We start from the raw sequence: 19,465 nt of genomic DNA on the forward strand, positions 1-19,465 counted from the left end.
CCACCCTATTAAAGCTCAACTAGCATGTGAGAGATTCAGGAGGCTTCGGAGGAAAAAAAAAAAAAAAAAAAAACTTCTTTGAAAGCAACCTAACCGGCACAGCTTTAATTGTGGGATATGCTTTTGTGCGAATGTTTTTACACCTTGTTCTGTCTTTAATGCAGTAAGAAAAAAAGAAAGTGCTGGGCTTGTACTTCAGCAACATACTAAAAAGGAAGAGCACCCTATGGAGGAACCACAGGCTATTTTAAGAAGCCTTCTCCCCGGGGGAGAAGCAATTAAACCCTATCCCAAGAGCAGAGAAAAAAGATAGGGAGAAAAGAGACCTCGAAAGGCTTTCAATGGAATAAAAGATATTTCTTATGTAAATTCTATAAGCACCCTTAGAAGTTGGCTTCCCTGGTCCCAGATTGGGAACCGGAGCTGACCCCAAATCAAATGAACATTTTAAAGCAAATAATATACAACACAATATACGAAAATTGATTTTAAAAATGTTTAAGGAATTGGGAAAATACTTACAAACTGTGTTCAATAATTCGGATGCCTAGAGCATCCTATACCCAGAGCATTAAAGAAAAAGAAAACAAAAATCACCTCCAGAAAAGACAAACTTTTTCCCCTAATTATTTAGATCTGCTTTATCTTCAGCTCATTTAGGAGGGCATTTTAGGATCAGAAATATTTCCCAAGTATAGTCTTTTATTCCATTTGCAAACTGAGATGCATAATATTGCTTTGACACAATATTGGATGCAGAAGGAAGAGCAAGAAGTGCCCTTTTTGTGAGATCTGGGAGCTATTTATTTCCAAGTTCATGCCTAAATGGTTCCTGAGCAGGAAACAGGTGACCAGCACAGAAGCAGGTGGGCGGCAGGCTCCCGGGTCCCACCATTGCATTGGTTGCGTTATGCCTGTGTGTTTTTTTTTAATGTATTCATGCCTGAAAAGTGAATTTGATATGACACATGATAATCTATGAAAATGTTAATCAATACAAATAGTTTAAGCTGTCATCAAATGCACTTCTTTAGTCAATACTCATACCATTGAAAACAATGTCACTGTCACCAGGGCTTAATTTGCACAGCACTTAAATATTGGACTCTGTGCATCAATGCACTTCTTCTTCAAATACTGTAGGTAAACACATTTTCTCCCTATTTAAGGCTGAAGCACTCAGCACGCATTTAGCTGAGCCGAATCCTCCCTTTTGAATACCTTGATAGGTCCACTGGAGGGCAAAATTAATACTTAATTGAATCTCACAGTCATCAAAATAATCAATACTTTTTTATTATTTATTCTTTACAGTCTGTTGACTGTTTCAAACCTCTGAGGGAATGGTGGAAAGGATTCATGGCTTTGAAACACTGTCATTTAACAAGGTAATTTTCAGTGGGGCATTAGGGGTTGTGAAACATATAATAAAACAAAAATGGTGGCTTATAATAGGAAGAAAGAAAAGAATTATATTTCTGCCATCTAACAAAACAGGATAAATAAAAAAGCAAGTGCAGAGAGAGAGAGAGAGAGCAAGAAAGGAGGGGGACGAGGGAGAGAGAAAGACTGGCTTTTGAAGGGTTTTATCATATCAAGAGCAGAGCCGAGCTTTCATAATGCTGACATTTCTCATCCTGACAATCCTAAACAAGTGGAAAGGATGAGATCGCAGATATCATCTTTCATCACATTCCCCAGCTTAAGAACCAACATGACAGCTCCTCTCCCCTTTACACTGTTAATTACTAAATAAAATACTACTCTCTGTCAGCACCAGATTATTGCAGATAGCAACCACAAACATTTCTCCATTGTTTTTCCCCCTCAGAAATGGTGATACCTACCTTGAACTCTTTAGAAAAGAAATTAGACTTGTCTCACCGTATTGTAAATATTTGAAATATGATCAATGTAATCAATGTGGTCGATTCACAGTATTGTCAGCTTGAATTTGCTAGTGATAGATTAGCATTTTGTTTACTGGGTCTTGTCGCTGGGATTTGGAGTGCTTGAAACTTGGGGGAGATGAGGGAGGCAGGCAGACGGGAAAGGAGACACACAATTCTAAAGATTTCTCCAGATCTCTTTCCTAAATATCTAAGAAAGCATTCATGTTTGAGTTCTGATTTAGTTGGTGTGAGGATGGGTACGGAGGGGAACAACGCTTGCTGCTTGACCTCATGGTGTTCCTAAGCATACTCGTCATGTGATGTAAAGATCCCAGGCTTACATTCTAGTCCATACTTTTTACTTTATAAAAGGTTGAATCCTCAATTTCTGTAATCTAAAGGAAGGGGTGTGACCTGTACCTTTGAGACACCCAGTCTCTGTCGCTGCACTGCTCATCTGAGCATTTTTTAAGGTAACGTTAATGATAAACTTATGTTGAGAAGAGCAGTCTTATGATAAGTCAGACATGATTATTAATGTGCCAGTGAATATCTGGGTAAACTTAAGAAAGAATATTTTGCTCTTGCTTTATTTGTGAAGGGTCAAACTGAATCCCGAATCACACCGACGGGCTGAAATGCAGCTGCTGGGTACAAGTGCACTTAAATCTTTAGATGTTCTGCCTGGCTGATGTGTGCAAAGCATGCACTGGCAGATGGTATATGTTCACTGACCATTAGTTCTTCCTCCTCAAATTACTTTTACGTGCCTCATACATGGCTAGGTTCCCAGCTAGTGCCTTTCACTGACTTGAGCTTCAAAAATCCAAGAGTTCATCATTCAAGTACTCATTTGATTTTTTTTTGTCTTACAAAATACCTTACGTTTTCCATGATGGAGTTGTAGCCCACATATATGTGTGTGTGTGTGTGTGTGTGTGCGCGCGCATGTGTGTGTGTGTGTGCATGACATGGTTAAACAGCAAACCCCCAGTGAGGCAGAGAGCAGACAGCTTTTAATCACAGCTGCAGCCACTGGGGGGTCCATTTGAAAATGTGTCACAAGCAGTAACCACTGAGTACAGACTTATAAGTGATGGGGGAGTGCCTCTTTCAAGTAGCACTCGGCTTGGAAGTCATTCTCTCTCTGCCAAGAGCCATAGCAGTCTGTGAAATCCTTTCTGCCTGAGTGAAGAGAGGATTTTCTAACATGTATCTACATAGGTGCTTGTAGAAATGTAAGAGCCTTGCAACTTCAGCCTGTACAAGGATCTCTGCAGTGGTAAACAGGAACAGAAATAGCTAGTACAGGTGAGAAATAAAATAGAGCTGATGAAGACTTCTTACCTGAAACTCTGAAATTGTTACTATCACAATAGAAGATGCTGAGACTTCTTTGCAATACATCTATCAGCCCTGACAGAAGAAAGTGACTGGTCCACCATGGAACAGTATTGCATGTGTGCAAGGATAGGATGTGGCATGTGCCAATACAGGACACTCACAGGGGCCACCAGAGGCCCAAGAACCAGACGGTGAAAAAGGGAGAAGCAAGAGAGGTAGTTTGTGTTACAAATCACAAAAAAAAAATTTCACTGCATCCTACGAGGAGAGGACTGCAATCAACATCAGAAACTGCACAGTGATGGCCAGGCACGGTGGCTCACGCCTATAATCCCAGCACTTTGGGAGGCCGAGGCGGGTGGATCACAAGGTCAAGAGATCGAGACCATCCTGGTCAACATGGTGAAACCCTGTCTCTACTAAAAATACAAAAATTAGCTGGGCATGGTGGCGCGCGCCTGTAGTCCCAGCTACTCGGGAGGCTGAGGCAGGAGAATTGCTTGGACCCAGGAGGCGGAGGTTGCAGTGAGCCGAGATCGTGACATTGCACTCCAGCCTGGGTAACAAGAGTGAAACTTCATCTCGAAAAAAAAAAAAAAAGAAACTACACAGTGATTATTTGTCTCCTTCAAGCATTATTAAGGAATAAAAATAGGTCCCGCTTGCTGAATGCCTTTACCAGACAGGCTCCTCAGATAGATCTAATGTTACCCCAGCTATTCAAGGTATTAGCCCCATCATACAGATAAGAGATGGAGGCTCAGTAGGCTAAGTTTCTTGCGCCAAAGGCACGCAGCTAAATGGTAAAGCTGTATTTTTCAGCCATAGCAGATTTATCTCCAAACGTCAGCATCTTTTTTACCCAGTAGGCATTGGGTGAAAAATTCAAGGCTTATGGACTTAGTAACTCATGGAGTATCCCAGATTTTGGATTATGAGCCAGAGCCAGTGGCTCTGAAGAGAGTTAAAGCCTGAATAATCTAGTCCCAGACATGCTGTGTGTAGTATCATCTTCTCTACAGAAGGTAGGAACAAAACAGCTCTCTGGCTGACATTGCTTGAATGAAATCTATGGGGCAATATAGTATAGCAGACAGGACATCAGAGAGTGTTCAATACCCAGGCTTGCATGCAGCTTCACGCTCTAGATAAACATGGCAAGCCACTTAACCACGTTTGACCTTGGTTTTTTTGTCTAGAAAGTGAAAAGGCTATAATAACCCAATATTTCCCAAAGTGCATTACACAAAACACTTGTCCCAAAAGATATTCTACAATAAAAGAGCTCTGCAGTTGTACCCACGTGGAAAACTCGGCAGGGAAGTCTACCAGGAAAGAAAGTCCATCTAACTATCTAACTCTCTTATCCTAGCATTTCCCAAAATTATTTGACCATGGGAGGTCTTTGCCTTATAACTCTTATTTAATAGACCTGGAACGTGCCAGGTTAGATTATCCATAAATTATGGCACTAATTGTTAATGATTCTATAATACTAAGCTCAAAAACTTCTGCAAGTACATATTTGTCCGATGCTTCTCACATTCTAACAACTTTTACTTAATGTTTCTTAGAGTTTATTTCTGTGTAGTTAGCATATATGATATATGATTTACTATATACTAACCATATGTTCTGTCATCATATGCTAACTTCTGATGGGCTTTCATGTGACTTTTAAATAGAGATGTCCCAGTGTATTTCCATTGTAAAACCTTGTAAGAGTAGATACAGGCACTGTATTAAGGAGGAGACTTCGACTTGGGCTTTGTGGGCTTTTTTGTTTTTTTTTTTTTTTTACTAGGCTGCTAAACATAATACCACATAAACAGATATATAATTCAGCTAAAGATCTTCAATAATTTAAACAACAGAGTTCTGATAAGCATATGCATTCTCATTTTATAGTCGGTGACACTAGAGATAGTGAGATAATTAACTTAGCCAAGCATCCGCGTCCAGTGGCAGCCACACGATGGAAATAGCCACACCTCTCTACGCTGAGCTTGAACGAGGTCCAGCATATTTTTACGTACATGCAAACTAACGATGAAACAGGCCATCGGCACAGCTTTGAGGAAAATGTAAATAACATAGGCAGGCTTCAAAAACCCAGGGAAACACTTCATTTGGTTGTGAAGCACTCAAGTATGGTAAAGTTATACAATACACAACAGATCTATTCCTAGAATTCAATAGAAAAATTATATTCGTTATAAAGAAAAAAAGGTATTGGATTTTCCCTCCTCTCAAAATTCTACATTTCAGCATAGGCAAAAAGATAGAAACAAATTACCTACATCTAATTTAAGATGCAAACACAGTGTCATATTTTGTGTTTAGTTTCGCCCACTGAGAAGAGGTAAAAGTCAAAATCAAAAAGAATTAAGAGGAAGAAACTAGGCCTTGGTAGCTTTGGGGAAAGGGAAACTTCAAATGTGAATATCATTACCTTAGTCTTGAAGAAAAGCAAACTTACTTTCTTTTATTAATTACCAAATATTATTAATTAGTTTAGCTCGATAATCTAAGAGTATTTCTCCCAAAAGTTATAAAATATTTCTAATTTTTCATTATTCAATATTTCCTTACTTTTTCAGTAGTTTTCTATAAGACCTTCTATTTGACTTTCTGAAATAAGACCATATTTTATTTTTATGTGTTTTTTTATTGATGTAAGTATATATATTTATTGTAGAACATTTTGAAAATTTGAGAAGATCAAAAAAGGACACTACAAGTACCATAAGTTCACCCACAACTGATTATTTTAAATGTCACTTTTTGGGCTGCAAATAAAATTTATTTTGAAAATCAGTGGAAAATCCCAGCTTTCTAGCAAATATTCAACAGACAAAAGTTTCCATTACAATGCACTTCATTACTAAGCTTATACATGCATACCTTTGACTGCCCCACAGTAGATTTTCACAGCCAAATGTTGATCCCAACATGGATTCAACATTCCCAACTGCTGCCTTTTCCCCATGCCTCTCCATTTTACAGTTAGTGTGGCTGAAATTTTCTTTAATCCTATCCCCGAATAAATAAGATAAGTATTCTGTGAAAATCAAGCAGGAACATTCAAAACTAAAAATAAATGCCGTGTTTAACAGTGGAGAACTAAAGAGGGGACCCCGTCGATATTCCCTGTTTTAGCGCTAATTACTGGCAGGACCATGAACTGCCATCTCTTCTTCCATCTTGGTTCCCATACCAATGTGACTTTATATCTCAAGGATATTGTGAGACTTAAGTGAGGTAATGTACAGATACTGTGTATGAATATGTTTTGAAAGATCTAAAAGTATTATACAAATGACTATTTTCTACAATACTGCTTCCCACATTAAGGTATCTAACTCCCACATTAAGGTATCTAACTGACTAGGGGTTTACTTTTTACTCTACCAGTTTGGAGCACGAGTCACCAAATCACTGAAATTGAAGACTTAAATAGATGCTGTAGGCGATGCTGTGGGGTGCTGGCCAGATCCTTCCTTTAGAACCAAGGCACTCATTTCTCAGCAGCCAGCCATGTTTCCCCTCAATGGCTCACAGCAGAGGAGTCCTTTCTCAAGAACTGCTCCTGCCTGAAAGGAGCTGCCTCTGTCAAGGTCATGCCTGGGGCAGCCTGGATTTTGCCTTTTGGACTGCAAAGCCTGAAATATTTACTATCTACCTCTTTACAGAAAAAGTTTGCCGACCCATGAGCTCCACCCTGGGTTTGATCAGTTGCCTTAATCGATATTCATGCTCCAAGACTGGCATTCAATCAGAAAATCCACATTCCAGGCGTGGCCACCACAAACACTGTTCACTGTCCACCACTCCCTCACCCTGCATTTTGCTGTCTAGTATAATTTATATTAATCTGGGTAAAATTAGTACCTTATTGATCAGCATTAATAGAGGTTAGAAATAGGTTCTCATTTGCTTAAGTTAGTCATATTCAAAATATGTATATTGGCTAAAATATTTTGGAGACCTTCTCCACCTTTGCATGCAAGCAGAGAATATTAATGATCTAGTAAGTCTTGTTGCTTATGCCTATAGATCTTGCCTCTAGAACTGTGTCATATCTACCGTAACGAACCTTCAGGTAAGGTATGCTAGATTCACCTAAAATGACAGAGAACTATGACTTCGTTAAGCTTTCAGAGAAGTCAAGTAAACTATTTGGAAATAATTGGTAATAAAAGCGTGTTTAATAAATATCTGAATGTATGGCAGCTCTTGGTCTGAGAGCTTGTTTTCATCATAACCAGAATGCAAGGCTTTGAGGACTGCCATGCAGCAAACCCTCACTCATCTCTAACCACTACTGACTACCATTATCTGCCAAAAATAACCTAATAGTTGTACATACAAATGGTGCCTCAGGCCACCTGCACCACAACCCACTGTACCCGGTGATGACCCCCAGTCAGATGAACACTGTATTAGAGGTAGGCAAGCTCGTTACACAATAAAATAAGGTCTAGCACTTCTGTTAAAAGGATGTCCTGGGCAAATTATACTATTTTCTATCCCCACTAGTCCGCAACACTTTATCTAGGGAATATTTGGTTAAGGTGAATGTCCAGAATCACCTTGAAAGAAAAAAATAAAACAGCAAATACCTGATTTCCTTTGGTATAACAGGATGGCATTTCATTACCAACAATGAGTGTGCACATATGGGCAATTTAAGTGTCTCTTGTCTTTTTGTTGAACTTTATATAAGTGTCCTTCTCTCCTGTTGATATCCACCTAGGGTCTCTATCTGTCTCCAAGTCCCACCATGAATGCCAGGTCCTCTTAACTAAGCTTATACTCTAGCGGATACTTCCATTGATAATGAAATCAGATGCAGCTGTATTTAAACACAGGCAAGCAAATAAGCCAAACAGCTCATCAATACAAACCTGTAGGTTGAAATAACAACACAATAATCAATCAAACAGGAGTCTGACAGTTCTGGACTTCCACAAAGTATCTAGCACATAGTTGGACACACCTCCTTAGAGTCCTCACCTTGAACCTCTGTAGCTCCTTTGCCCCTAGGAGGTTAAAATGACTGTATGGACGATGCTTCATGTATACTTATCTGGGAAGAATGGGAGACACTGGTATTGACAACCTAATAGCACCATCAATTCAATTTCTGCTGCCTTTGTGAAAAAGCATCAATAAGAGTTCAATCCAGGCTCATCTAGATCTGGTCTTTTGGTAATGGGGTTATACAGCAATATTGACATTGCATACACATACCCTACATTCATACATTCTTCATAATCTAATGGCTTCAAATAGGTATCAGGATTTAAGCAGAATGCAACTCAGATTAAAGTGAATTTACATTTAGCAATTTGAATGTAGAGTTTCTTGAGAATTACAAAGAGAGAACTTCTGGTCTCTGTCCTAAAAAGAGCTTACTTTCTAGCATTTAAAAATTCTAGCAGAGGCACTTAATGTGTGTGTGTGTGTATGTATGTGTGTGTCTCTGTGTGTGTGTTTTTTGTCTGCTTGTGTATATTTGAACATTTGCAACTTTTTGCAAAAGTGAGAGTCAGTTTCTAGAATGGAAAGAGCTGTTCTCTAGTTCCAGGGTTTTAAAACTGAGCTCTGAGAAGCCCTGAGGGCTTTAAAGAGGTGCCTCTAGGACCTCAAAGGGAGATAGAGGAAGACCTAAGTGCCCACTCCAAGTTTTTAAGACCATATTGTCTCCTCCCATCTATTTTACATGGAGTCTTTAGTATACTTGAGGAAAAGTTTCACAGATCTGCCCATATTGCATATTTGCAATGCATCACAGATGCAATAAAATCATGATACTTTGTCTGGATCATTTTCTTTTTTAAAAATATCATTTAATTTTATTTTAAGTTCCAGAATACATGTGCAGGATGTGCAGGTTTGTTACATAGGTAAACGTGTGCCATAGTGGTTTGCTGCACCTATCAATCATTTACTTTTTCAAAACACTTAGGTGTAGGACCCTACAGCCGAGATGTCTGAGTCCCTGGCAGGCAGACACGTGTCAAAATTACCAATACTGGGCACTATGTCTGAAACAAACAGGCTCTCAATAAAAGACTATGTTTTGACTGATTGATTGATAGGAAGGAAGGAAATGGAAGGAAAAGAGGTAAGGGGAGAGGAAAGGAAAGAAAGAAGAAAGGAAAGGAAAGGAAAAAAGGGGAGGGGAGGGGAGGGGAAGGGAGGAGAGAGGGAAGGAACAGAGGGAAGTTCAGAGTAAGGATTACCTTTGGTTGACATTTTTAACATTTATTTAGCTGTGTTGGGAACTACATCATATGAAGCCAAGGCTTCACCAGTCTATCTTACCTCTCTGACTCTGCATACACATACATACTGATCCATATACTGCTTCCAGAAACAGAATCGAGTTCCGTTTGTGTAACTGCATTATTTGTTGTAACACAGGACAAGACGGGAGAATGTAGTAGCAATACTGGAACGGAAAAGGAAAGTCTCATTTCCCCCCAAGATGCAGGTTGAATGGGAGAGGAGTTACTACCAAGCTAGTCCGGAGATTAGTCCAACAAAGCTAAGGCAGCAGAGCCCTGGACACCCCAAGGTGTGCACAGGGACGACGCCCCAAAAGCTCAGCGTTTGGGCTCCATCCAGCTCCTTGTTCAGCTGGAAGCATCTTCATGTCACTGAGGGAAGCTGGCCACTGCCAGCACCACTACAGAACTAACTGTGGTCCCAGCCTCCTTATGGCATTCGGGAGCAGTGTCATCAAACACACATAGTGTATTAGAAGCGTGATTTTACTGCAAGTGTTCTCGTGGTACTATTTTTCTTAGAAGAAGAAGAGATTGATTTAAATGAACATTACATGAAATATGTGTATACATCTAATTCTGTCCTTCCATTCTGATGATAAAGTTGAGAAAAAAACTTTTTCTTCAAAAAACATCCAGCTTTTTATGGTTTCAGATTTCCATAAATAAATACAAAAATCCAGCCTGCCCCCTGCTGACAGACTAATATTCCTCAAAATCCAGCTCAAAACTTGACTGTGTCCACAGCAGTTTCTGAGTTGGGCCAGAACTCCTGCCTACCATGCCAGGCCCTCCTTATCTGGAGCCTGGTCTACCTTTCTCAGGCTGTGACAATGGGCTGGGCACTGCACCACCAGGGAATGTGCTGTTCACATTATAATGATTGCTAGGATAATTTTCTGACATGTGGCAATAAAGTGTCCAGGCACTTCCTGGTCTAGCTCCACAGAGATGCCCTTTGGTTCATAACAGGCAGTCTGTGATCAGCCTCACCTGGGACCTCGCACAGCCCCACACCCCAGTCCCATGGTGCCAGGGTGGGTGCTTGGGCACTGGAGCCCAAGAGCCTGTCGTTGGGTTCACATGGGTTCACCTTCTACTCACTGAAGAGCACAGTTCTCTGAGCCTCCATTTCCACGAGAGAAAAATGGGATAACAGCAATATATGCCTCATGGGATGGATGGGTTAGCAGATTAAATAAATAATTCACAAACGGTGCTCAGAGCAGGCCTACTCCTTAGTAATAGTAAGAGATTGAGGTATTGCTTGCTCCCTGCTGTCTGCGACTCTTTTGACAAGGTGTGGCTGTTTGTGTTGTTTATGTGAAGAAGCTTCCTAGCCTTCATCAGATTTTAAAGGGATTCATGATCTGCCGCCTGATCTGCTCCCCATCCCACACCCCACCAAAAAAATCAACAGGTAACCACTGTTAAAAGGATACACTGTCTTTATATCTGCATACTTCAAATATTAGGACAGTGCTGGGCACATAATAAACCCTCACTAAATGTCTATTGCTTTCATTTGAAAAACAAAAATAAGAGTTGATATCTATAAAAAATAAAAGAAGAAAAAAATTAATTTAGATTTTTATTTTTATTATTTTATACATTTTTTTATTTTTGGAGACTAGTCTTACTCTGTTGTCCAGGCTGGAGTGCAGTAGCACAATCTCGGCTCATTACAACCTCCACCTCCCATGTTCAAGCAGTTCTCCTGCCTCAGCCTCCCACGTAGCTGGGACTACACCTGCCACCATGCCCAGCTTATATTTTGTATTTTAGTAGAGATGGTTTTTCACTATGTCAGCCAGGCTGGTCTCAAATTCCTGACCTCAGGTGATCCATCCACCCAGGCCTCCCAAAGTTTTGGGATTACACGTGTGAGCCACTGTGCCAGCTATTTTTTGTATTTTAGTAGAGATGGGGTTTCGCTGTGTTGCCCAGGTTTGTCCCAAACTCCTGAGCTCAGGCAATCCGCCAACCTCCACCTCCCAAAGTTCCAGGGTTACAGGTGTAAGCCACCACGCCCAGTCAATTTAGATTAAAAAAAAAAAAAAAAAAAAAAAAGAAATAAGTAACTATAAGGAGGCTGTAAATTCCGTAGAATTTTCCCTCTGAATTAAAACAGTATCTGGCTTTTAATTCTACAAGGTTCACATCTCCACATTCTCTAAATAAACCATACTACTTCTGTTCAAAAGGCTATTGCCTAATTGATTTCACCAATAAGTGTTTTCCTTCCCTCTATTCCCAAACTGCAATAGCACACGCTGGGAAACCGCTAATGTGGCTCGGTTGCTCCAGCTTTGCTTCCTGTGCTTCCCAGCAGTCTGGGCAGCTTGCTCTTGGCCAGCACCAGACAGTATGGAGTTTTCCTCTCGTTCTCTGCCTTGGGTCTGTACATGGCTGTGCCCAGCGCCAGCTGCTCCTGTCCCTCCCTCTCCTGTAATCCACTCTCCTTTAATATTCCAAGGGTGACCCTTGACTGTCCTTTGAATGCCGCTCCAATTCAAAAGGCATCTGAGCTTTCAAGACAAGAAGAGATAACATAATTCTGAGGAGATGGAGTGGGGAGGAAGGAAGAATGTGATTGGAAAGATTAGCTAAATCTTCTCATTCTTGGGGATTTGGCTGCTCACAAAAACATGAAGTGGAAGGTTTGTCTTTTTTTTTTTTTAAATAGGTTCTCCCCATTCCATCAACTGTCTTTATTAACCGCTATTAAAAATATTTTGAAGATTTGTTTCCAACCCAAACTATAACCAGAGGCTTAAGTAAATATGTCTTTAAATCTCTAGCCTTTGAAATTGAGGGCAATTTGAAAACCAGGCCAGCCTTTATTAATATTTACTTACATCCTTTTTAGTTTGCACGGATTGGGGATGGCTCTGAATCAGGGTCTACTTAAGACAAAACTGATGCAATTCAACAAATATTTATTGACAGTTCATCAGTACCAGGTGTTGTGCTAGGAACAATGAGCAATGCAAAGATCTAGAAACATCAGCTACCATCAAAAATTTCACCATCTAGTAGACATCGGCAAAGGGAAGAGAGTAATTGTATTCAGCGTCTTCCATGTCCCTGTCTACTTTCACAGTAATAACGTTTTCTTAGCACCCCGATCATGTTAAAGCAATGTGTTCTATGTATGTGGATTAGGCATGTGCACATACAAACACAACACCCTCTCTTGGAAGCACTGTCTTGACCTTATTATGGTTGCTAATGAATAAACATGTCGCTTCACCCCGGGAGTTTTGACTGGTTTTCTAGGCTTTATTTCTCATTTTAGGGAGATAATCGGCAACTGACGACCCAGCATCTCACACTGAAGCTCACACAGTGAAACAAGGTTTCCACACAGCCATTCAAGATTGACACTGCTGGATGGAACAGATGAAGCATCTGAGTTACTGTTTCTCCCGATGTATTTGTAAAGAATTTTTGACTTAACATCCTCAAGCACCTAGAATGGCTAATGTGTTGTCAAGGGGGAAATCAGACCCATTTTAACAAATCAGTAAGGCACCTTCATAAAAGAATGTAAAAATAGGTGAGCTGAAGTCTTCATAAACAATTGGCTCTGTTAAGTGGGTTTAGGGGCTTATCCCATATCTACCTGCTATCATTAATTTGCTTAGACAAATTGTTTAAGGCAAAAATGCATCATAGATTAAAGAAAAACAAGGTCAACTCAATGCTGGCTGAATTATCCCAAATTTGAATATGTAAGTGAGGTCTGTCCCTATGACACTGATGTAGCAGTGCTCCAAGAAGGCTCAATCCTCCATGGCTAGAATTAGCCTCATTACACAATCAATTCTCTTTCATGCTACTCCATTGAGCTATAACTCCACAGGGGCATGCATTTTGCCTGAAAAGTTTTCTGTTTCCTGCATGACACAAGTGAGAGATGAAATATTGCTGGGTTCTCCTACTTTCTCGCATACCTCAACTACAAGGGCCCATGTATCAACCTTCCTCCACACAGATGGTTCCTGCCCTGATGTCCTGTGAGATTTGAGCTCTGTCTGCAAGGTTTGTCCTTTGCTTTCGGATCTTATGGGTGCTTATTTCCTTAGAAGGTCAAGCAAAACTCTTAATCAAGCCTGCTGAATACTTCGTTAAAATAAATCAACAAGAAATCATCTTTTGAATTAAAATAAGCAGAAAAATCCAAATTAGCTTTGAGATAAACTAGGAAGCAAATTCCCAAATTTTGATATAAAATAATTACAATAGACTTTTAAACACTGAATGCATTTTTAAAATCCAGTGGAAAAAGGTTTGATTTGTTCTTGCACAAAGACTATTGGAATTTTTTTCTCATTTAACTTTGATTTTGTATGTGTGTGTGTGTGTGTGTGTGTGTGTGTGTGTGTTTCTTTAGAGATGGAGTTTCACCATGTTGCCTGGGCTGGTCTTGAACTCCTGGGTTCAAGTGATCCTCTCACCTTAGCCTCCCCAAGTGCTGGGATACAGGTGTCAGTCACCATACCTGGCCTTGGTAGTGTTTTTAATGTCATGTATTTATTTATCCAACACGCTTATTGAATGAGTACTATATGCCAAGGGTCCCCAAACCTCGGGCCATGGACCAGTCTGTGGCCTGTTAGGAACTGCGCCACACAGCAGGAGGTGAGCAGTAGGTAAGCAAGTGAAGCTTCATCTGTATTTATAGCCTCTCCCCGTAGCTCACATTACCACCTGAGCTCTGTCTCCTGTCAAATCAGCAGCGACATTAGATTCTCGTAGGAGCACAAACCCTATTTGAATTGCATGTGTGAGGGATCTCGGTTGCCTATTCCTTGTGAGAATCTAATGCCTCATGATCTCTCACTGTCTTCCATCACCCCAAGATAGGACCATCAAGTTGCAGGAAAACAAGCTCAGGGCTCCCACTGATTCTACATTATGGTGAGTTATATAATTATTTCACTATATATTACAATGTAAGAATGATCGTAGAAATAAAGTGCACAATAAATGTAATGTGCTTGAATCATCCTGGAACCATCCCCATCCCCTGGGTCTGTGGAAAAATTGTCTTCCGTGAAACCGGTCCCTGGTGCCAAAAACGTTGGGGACCACTGCTATATGCTGTCCACTCCTCTAGGCGATGGGAACACATCATTGAACAAGACAGATCAAGTCCAGGGCCCTCTTGCAGCTAAAATCACAGTGGGGGGATGGACAAAAGTGAAATAAGTAAATATGATGTTGAGTAGTAATGAGTATTATGAACAGAAACAAAGTGGGCTGGGTGCAGTGGCTTATGCCTGTAATCTCAACACTTTGGGAGGCTGAGATGGGCTGACCACCTGAAGTCAGAAGTTCGAGACCAACCTGGCCAATATGGTGAAATCCCGTCTCTACAAAAAATACAAAAATTATCTGGGTGTGGTGGCACATGTCCGTAATCCCAGCTACTAGGGAGGCTGAGGCAAAAGAATCTGGGAGGCGGAGGTTGAAGTGAGCTGAAATTGCACCACTGCACTTCGCCTGGGCAATGGAGCAAGATTCCATCTCAAAAAAAAAAAAAAAAAATCAAAGTAGGGCATAGGGTGACACAGAAGTGTGCGGGCATGTAACTTACATAAGGCAATCAGGGAGGTCTCACAGTGAAGGGACCAGTGGGCACAGCCACAGTGCCTGAGGGGAAGGGCATGTAAGCATCACAAGGCCATGTGGAGGAAAAGGTTCTGCACTGCGGGCCTGTTTAGTGCCCTCTTGGGGACAGGAGGCTGGTGAGGCTAAAGAGTGCATGGGTGCTAGAGAACTGGCCCATGGCCAGATCTAGTGGATCATTTCTTGGCCATTGCAAGGATGTGGAATTTAATTCCAATCACAAGAGAAAACCACTTGAGAGTTTTGAGTAAGGCATGACAAGGTCTGACATACTTTACAAAAGGCTGCTTCGTGGGGAGGCAAAAGTGGAAGTGTGGAAGGAGATGCCTGGTAGTTTGAGCACGAGACACATTTTGAATTAAAAATAAAAGATTTTAAAAGGTTTACTGGGCCATCAAAAAGCTGTTATTCTCATAGAACTAGGAAAAAAATTTCAATAACTCAAATCTTACAAAAACTCAAATTTAAGCCATATTTTTCTTACTATCTTATCACAACGATCTTTATATCAACCAAATTCCTTTTGAGAATCAAATGAATCATGTCTCAGCTTTAGCTGTCTTTGCAGAACCAGTACTGGCTGCTTCCTTCTTGCTTGTCAGGCTTAATTGGATTATTACCAAAGCCCCCTGGGCACATGTGGCCAGTGAGGAAGACAGTGAGTCCCTAACATCACTGAAGTTCGTTCCTCTTGACTCTGGACTAGCTCCCAGCACAGTCTTAGAAAAGCCACTTTAACTTATCTGAATACAGTTGACCCTTGAATTACACAGGTCTGCACTGCAAGAGTCCACTGATACATAAGTTTTCTTCTGCATCTGCCACCCCTGAAACAAGATCATCTGCCCTTCCTTCTCCTCCTCAACCCACTCAACATGAAGAGGACGAGGATGAAGACCTTTATGATAATCCACCTTTACTTAATAAATAGTAAATATATTTTCTCTTCCTTATGATTTTTAAATAACCTTTTCTCTAGCTTACTTTATTATAACAATCCAATATATAATACACATGATATACAAAATAAGTGTAAATCGAATGTGTATGTTATTGCTAAGGCTTTCGGTCAACAGCAGGCTATTGGCAGTTAGGTAAAGTTATGTGTGGATTTTGCACTGCACAGAGGTTGATGCCCCAACCCCTGCACTGCTCAAGGGTCAATTTTATTTCCTTCAGCTAAAATAATATCTGTCACTTCCCAGTGGGACTTAGAAACCATGCACGGTCTTGAACTTGTCAGAAAATGAGTATCACCTGCGGGACTCTCCAGGCATGAATGCCCTTCCTCATAGCCTGGGCATCAGCCTGGAAGAGGCCTCTGCTCCACTTTCCCAAGCCAGTCTCCTCTTGAATGCTTGGTCCCTGGCATTCTGGGCTTTTTGACCTAGTCTCACATGATAAAAAAGCCCCTTTTCAACTGCTAATGGTTTGTACTGACCTCAGTTTAGGGACCAGGGATGGCTGCTTTTAAGAGCCCTTGTCTCCGTGAGGCTTTTAGCTCTGTGGTTTACACTGGCAAGGAGCGTGTGCTTTTTTAAGTCTGAACTTCAATCATCCCCACCTATTGTCATCTATTCTGAGCCAGGCAAACCCACAGCGGGCAATGTCTCAGAGATCCTATATTCTGTACAGAAGGCAAGTGCTTGGACCACTCTCCACAATTTTTATGTGTGATCCTCAGGTCCTGTAGATCAGAACCCCCAGCGTGGGAGACAGGGGGTTAAATATAGATTTCCTAACCTTTCCTCAAACTGCTAAATCAGAATCTCAGAGGGCAGGACTCAGCAATCTATACTTTTAACATGTACCTCGGAAAATTCTTATGAACGCTAAGGAATGGGAAGCCCTATCCTAAAGATATCTTCTAAGGAATCAGAAAAGAAGGGTTATCAAGTTTCCCAGTATTTCCAAAGAAAGGAGGCCACAGCAATATACAGGTTTATAGTAACTTAAATAGGAGAAAACCTTTCATGAGTTTCTGTTATTCTGTCCTCTAGGTTATACAATTTGGAGTCTTGAACTATTTATTTCATATTCTTTATATTTCAGACTCTATCACTCAACTTTTCAAAATTACCCTTCAATTTGATAGTCTACATTTATTTTTTAAATCCATATCTTCCCTGAGTTTTAGTTTACGATTATGGAACATACTGTAGAAATTTATGAAAATTATATATATATATATATTTTTTAGTGTTATATATAATTTTTCTTAGTGTTTGTAGAATCAAATTGCATATATAAGTTAGCATCCTGCTTTTATAATTCACTTTTTCATTCAATAAACATTTATTAAGTACCTAACATGTGCTTCCAGCTAGGTCTTGGACAGTGGCCCTTATTATGAGGCATGTGCACACTAGGGGAGGTTGTGAGACAGATCACTCAGGTGCAGTGAGGAAATGTTAGAATTTCTCCTTTTATTTCTTTTATTTCAATTCTTGTGATTCTATTTTGTGTATATTTTTTAGTGACAACAATGTATGCTATAAAAATAACTACATAGATAAATATCAATGTATTAAGAGTGCATGGTAAAAATTATTTTCATTGGTAAGGCTGAGCTATCAAAAACCAGGCAATCTCTCGATTTAAGATGTGTCCAATTAGTCACACAAAAAATAAAATTTTGACAGTTTTAAATACATCCTCAGGAGTAAAATTACAGGTTAAAAGAATGTGGACAATTGCCAAATTACCTTCAAGATCAGGTGGTGAAAAATTTATGTTCTCAGTGTATGAGAAAACCTCTCTTTCGTATTATACTTAAATTTTTTTTCTAACTTATTAGATGGAAAATGGCATTTTATTAATGTTTTAATTTGCATCTCATTGCCAAGGTTAAATTTTTCAAGTTTATTAGGTAATTAAGTTTCTTCTTTTATACATTACTCACATCCTTTACCTGTCTTTCCACTGGGGGTCTAAGTATTTTTCTCATTGAACTTTATACGGACATATATAAAAGCAATAATTATTAAAATATAATAACTGACATTGTGTTGCACACTGCCTGGGCTATAAATACATACTTGACTTTGACGCTTCTCAACAACAAAGAGCAGTATTGTTATTTTCCCCATTTTATTGATGATGAAATTGAGATTAGTGAAAAATAAAATGTAATTTAGCAGTTTTTCTGATTCCAAATTGTATCCATCCTAAATATTTTTCCTAGAATTTGTTATTTCCCTTTGGTTTCTATTAATATTAGATTTTAAAAGAGATTTTGAAATTTTTATCCAGTCACATTTAACCTTTATGTTTTATTACTTTTATGAAAAGAAATTACTTCCCTATCCACAAAAAGACATGCATATTCATCGATTTTTTTATTTTCTATGATTTTATTTTTAAAATAATTCTATAGTCTCTGGAATTTGGGGGGTATATGGCATTAACTGCAAATCTCACATCTTCCCAAATAATCAAATTTTAGAGCATAATTAGTTGAACAATCCATTGGTATATTATGCTTGCTCTTTATTTTTTCAGTCCAAAAGTAAATTCTAATGAAATCCCAGGTCTATTTTTGAACCATATATAGTGTGATGATATATAATGCCATATATGTGTGTATATGTTAAGTGTGTATATATATGCCATATACATAATATATACATTTTATATTTCTAAATATAATTTAGAAATAAGTATATTAATATATGAATTATATATAATGCACATATATATGATGATGTATAATGCATACATTTTAATAACATATGTCTATTATGTTATATATTATATAATAATATGATAGAATATATATTATATAACACTACATATTAAGCATAATAAGCTACATGTATTAATAGGGCATACACATATATATGCCCTATTATACATATTATACATATATAATAGGGCATAAATAATCTATACCCTATTCTTCTTTGTGAAAATGTCTTAGATATTCTCACTCTTTATTTTCCAAATGAACTTTAGAATCATTTTGTCAAATTCTAAAATAAAAAGGGGGATAATAAATGTCATCTTTATAATATTCAGTATTACCAACAAGACTTGCTTTTTCTCTCCATTTGTTTAAATTTTCTTTTTATTATTATTAGGAAGGTAGGGTCATTTGCTTCATATCCACTAGGACATTTTTCTTTTAAAATTTCCAAATATTTTATGTGTTGTTCCTATTGTGAATGAAATCAATTTATTTTTCTATAATCAAGTTATATGAGGTCATCGCTCTTATATAGAAGAGCTATTGAGTTTTCAGTTGATTCTTTTAGGACTGTACACATATATATTCATACCTTTATCAAATTAAAATAGATGTCC

General features: G+C 39.1%; 1 protein-coding gene across 5 annotated transcripts in view; it reads right to left on the reverse strand.

The window, feature by feature from the left end:
• The window catches only part of POU6F2 (POU class 6 homeobox 2), a 469,840-nt gene that overhangs the window by 375,438 nt on the left and 74,937 nt on the right, over positions 1–19,465 (reverse strand). The window lies entirely within an intron of this gene.

Source organism: Sapajus apella, unplaced genomic scaffold (assembly GCF_009761245.1).
Source record: "Sapajus apella isolate SASKATOON/1434 unplaced genomic scaffold, GSC_monkey_1.0 scaffold54, whole genome shotgun sequence".
NCBI lineage: Eukaryota > Metazoa > Chordata > Mammalia > Primates > Cebidae > Sapajus > Sapajus apella.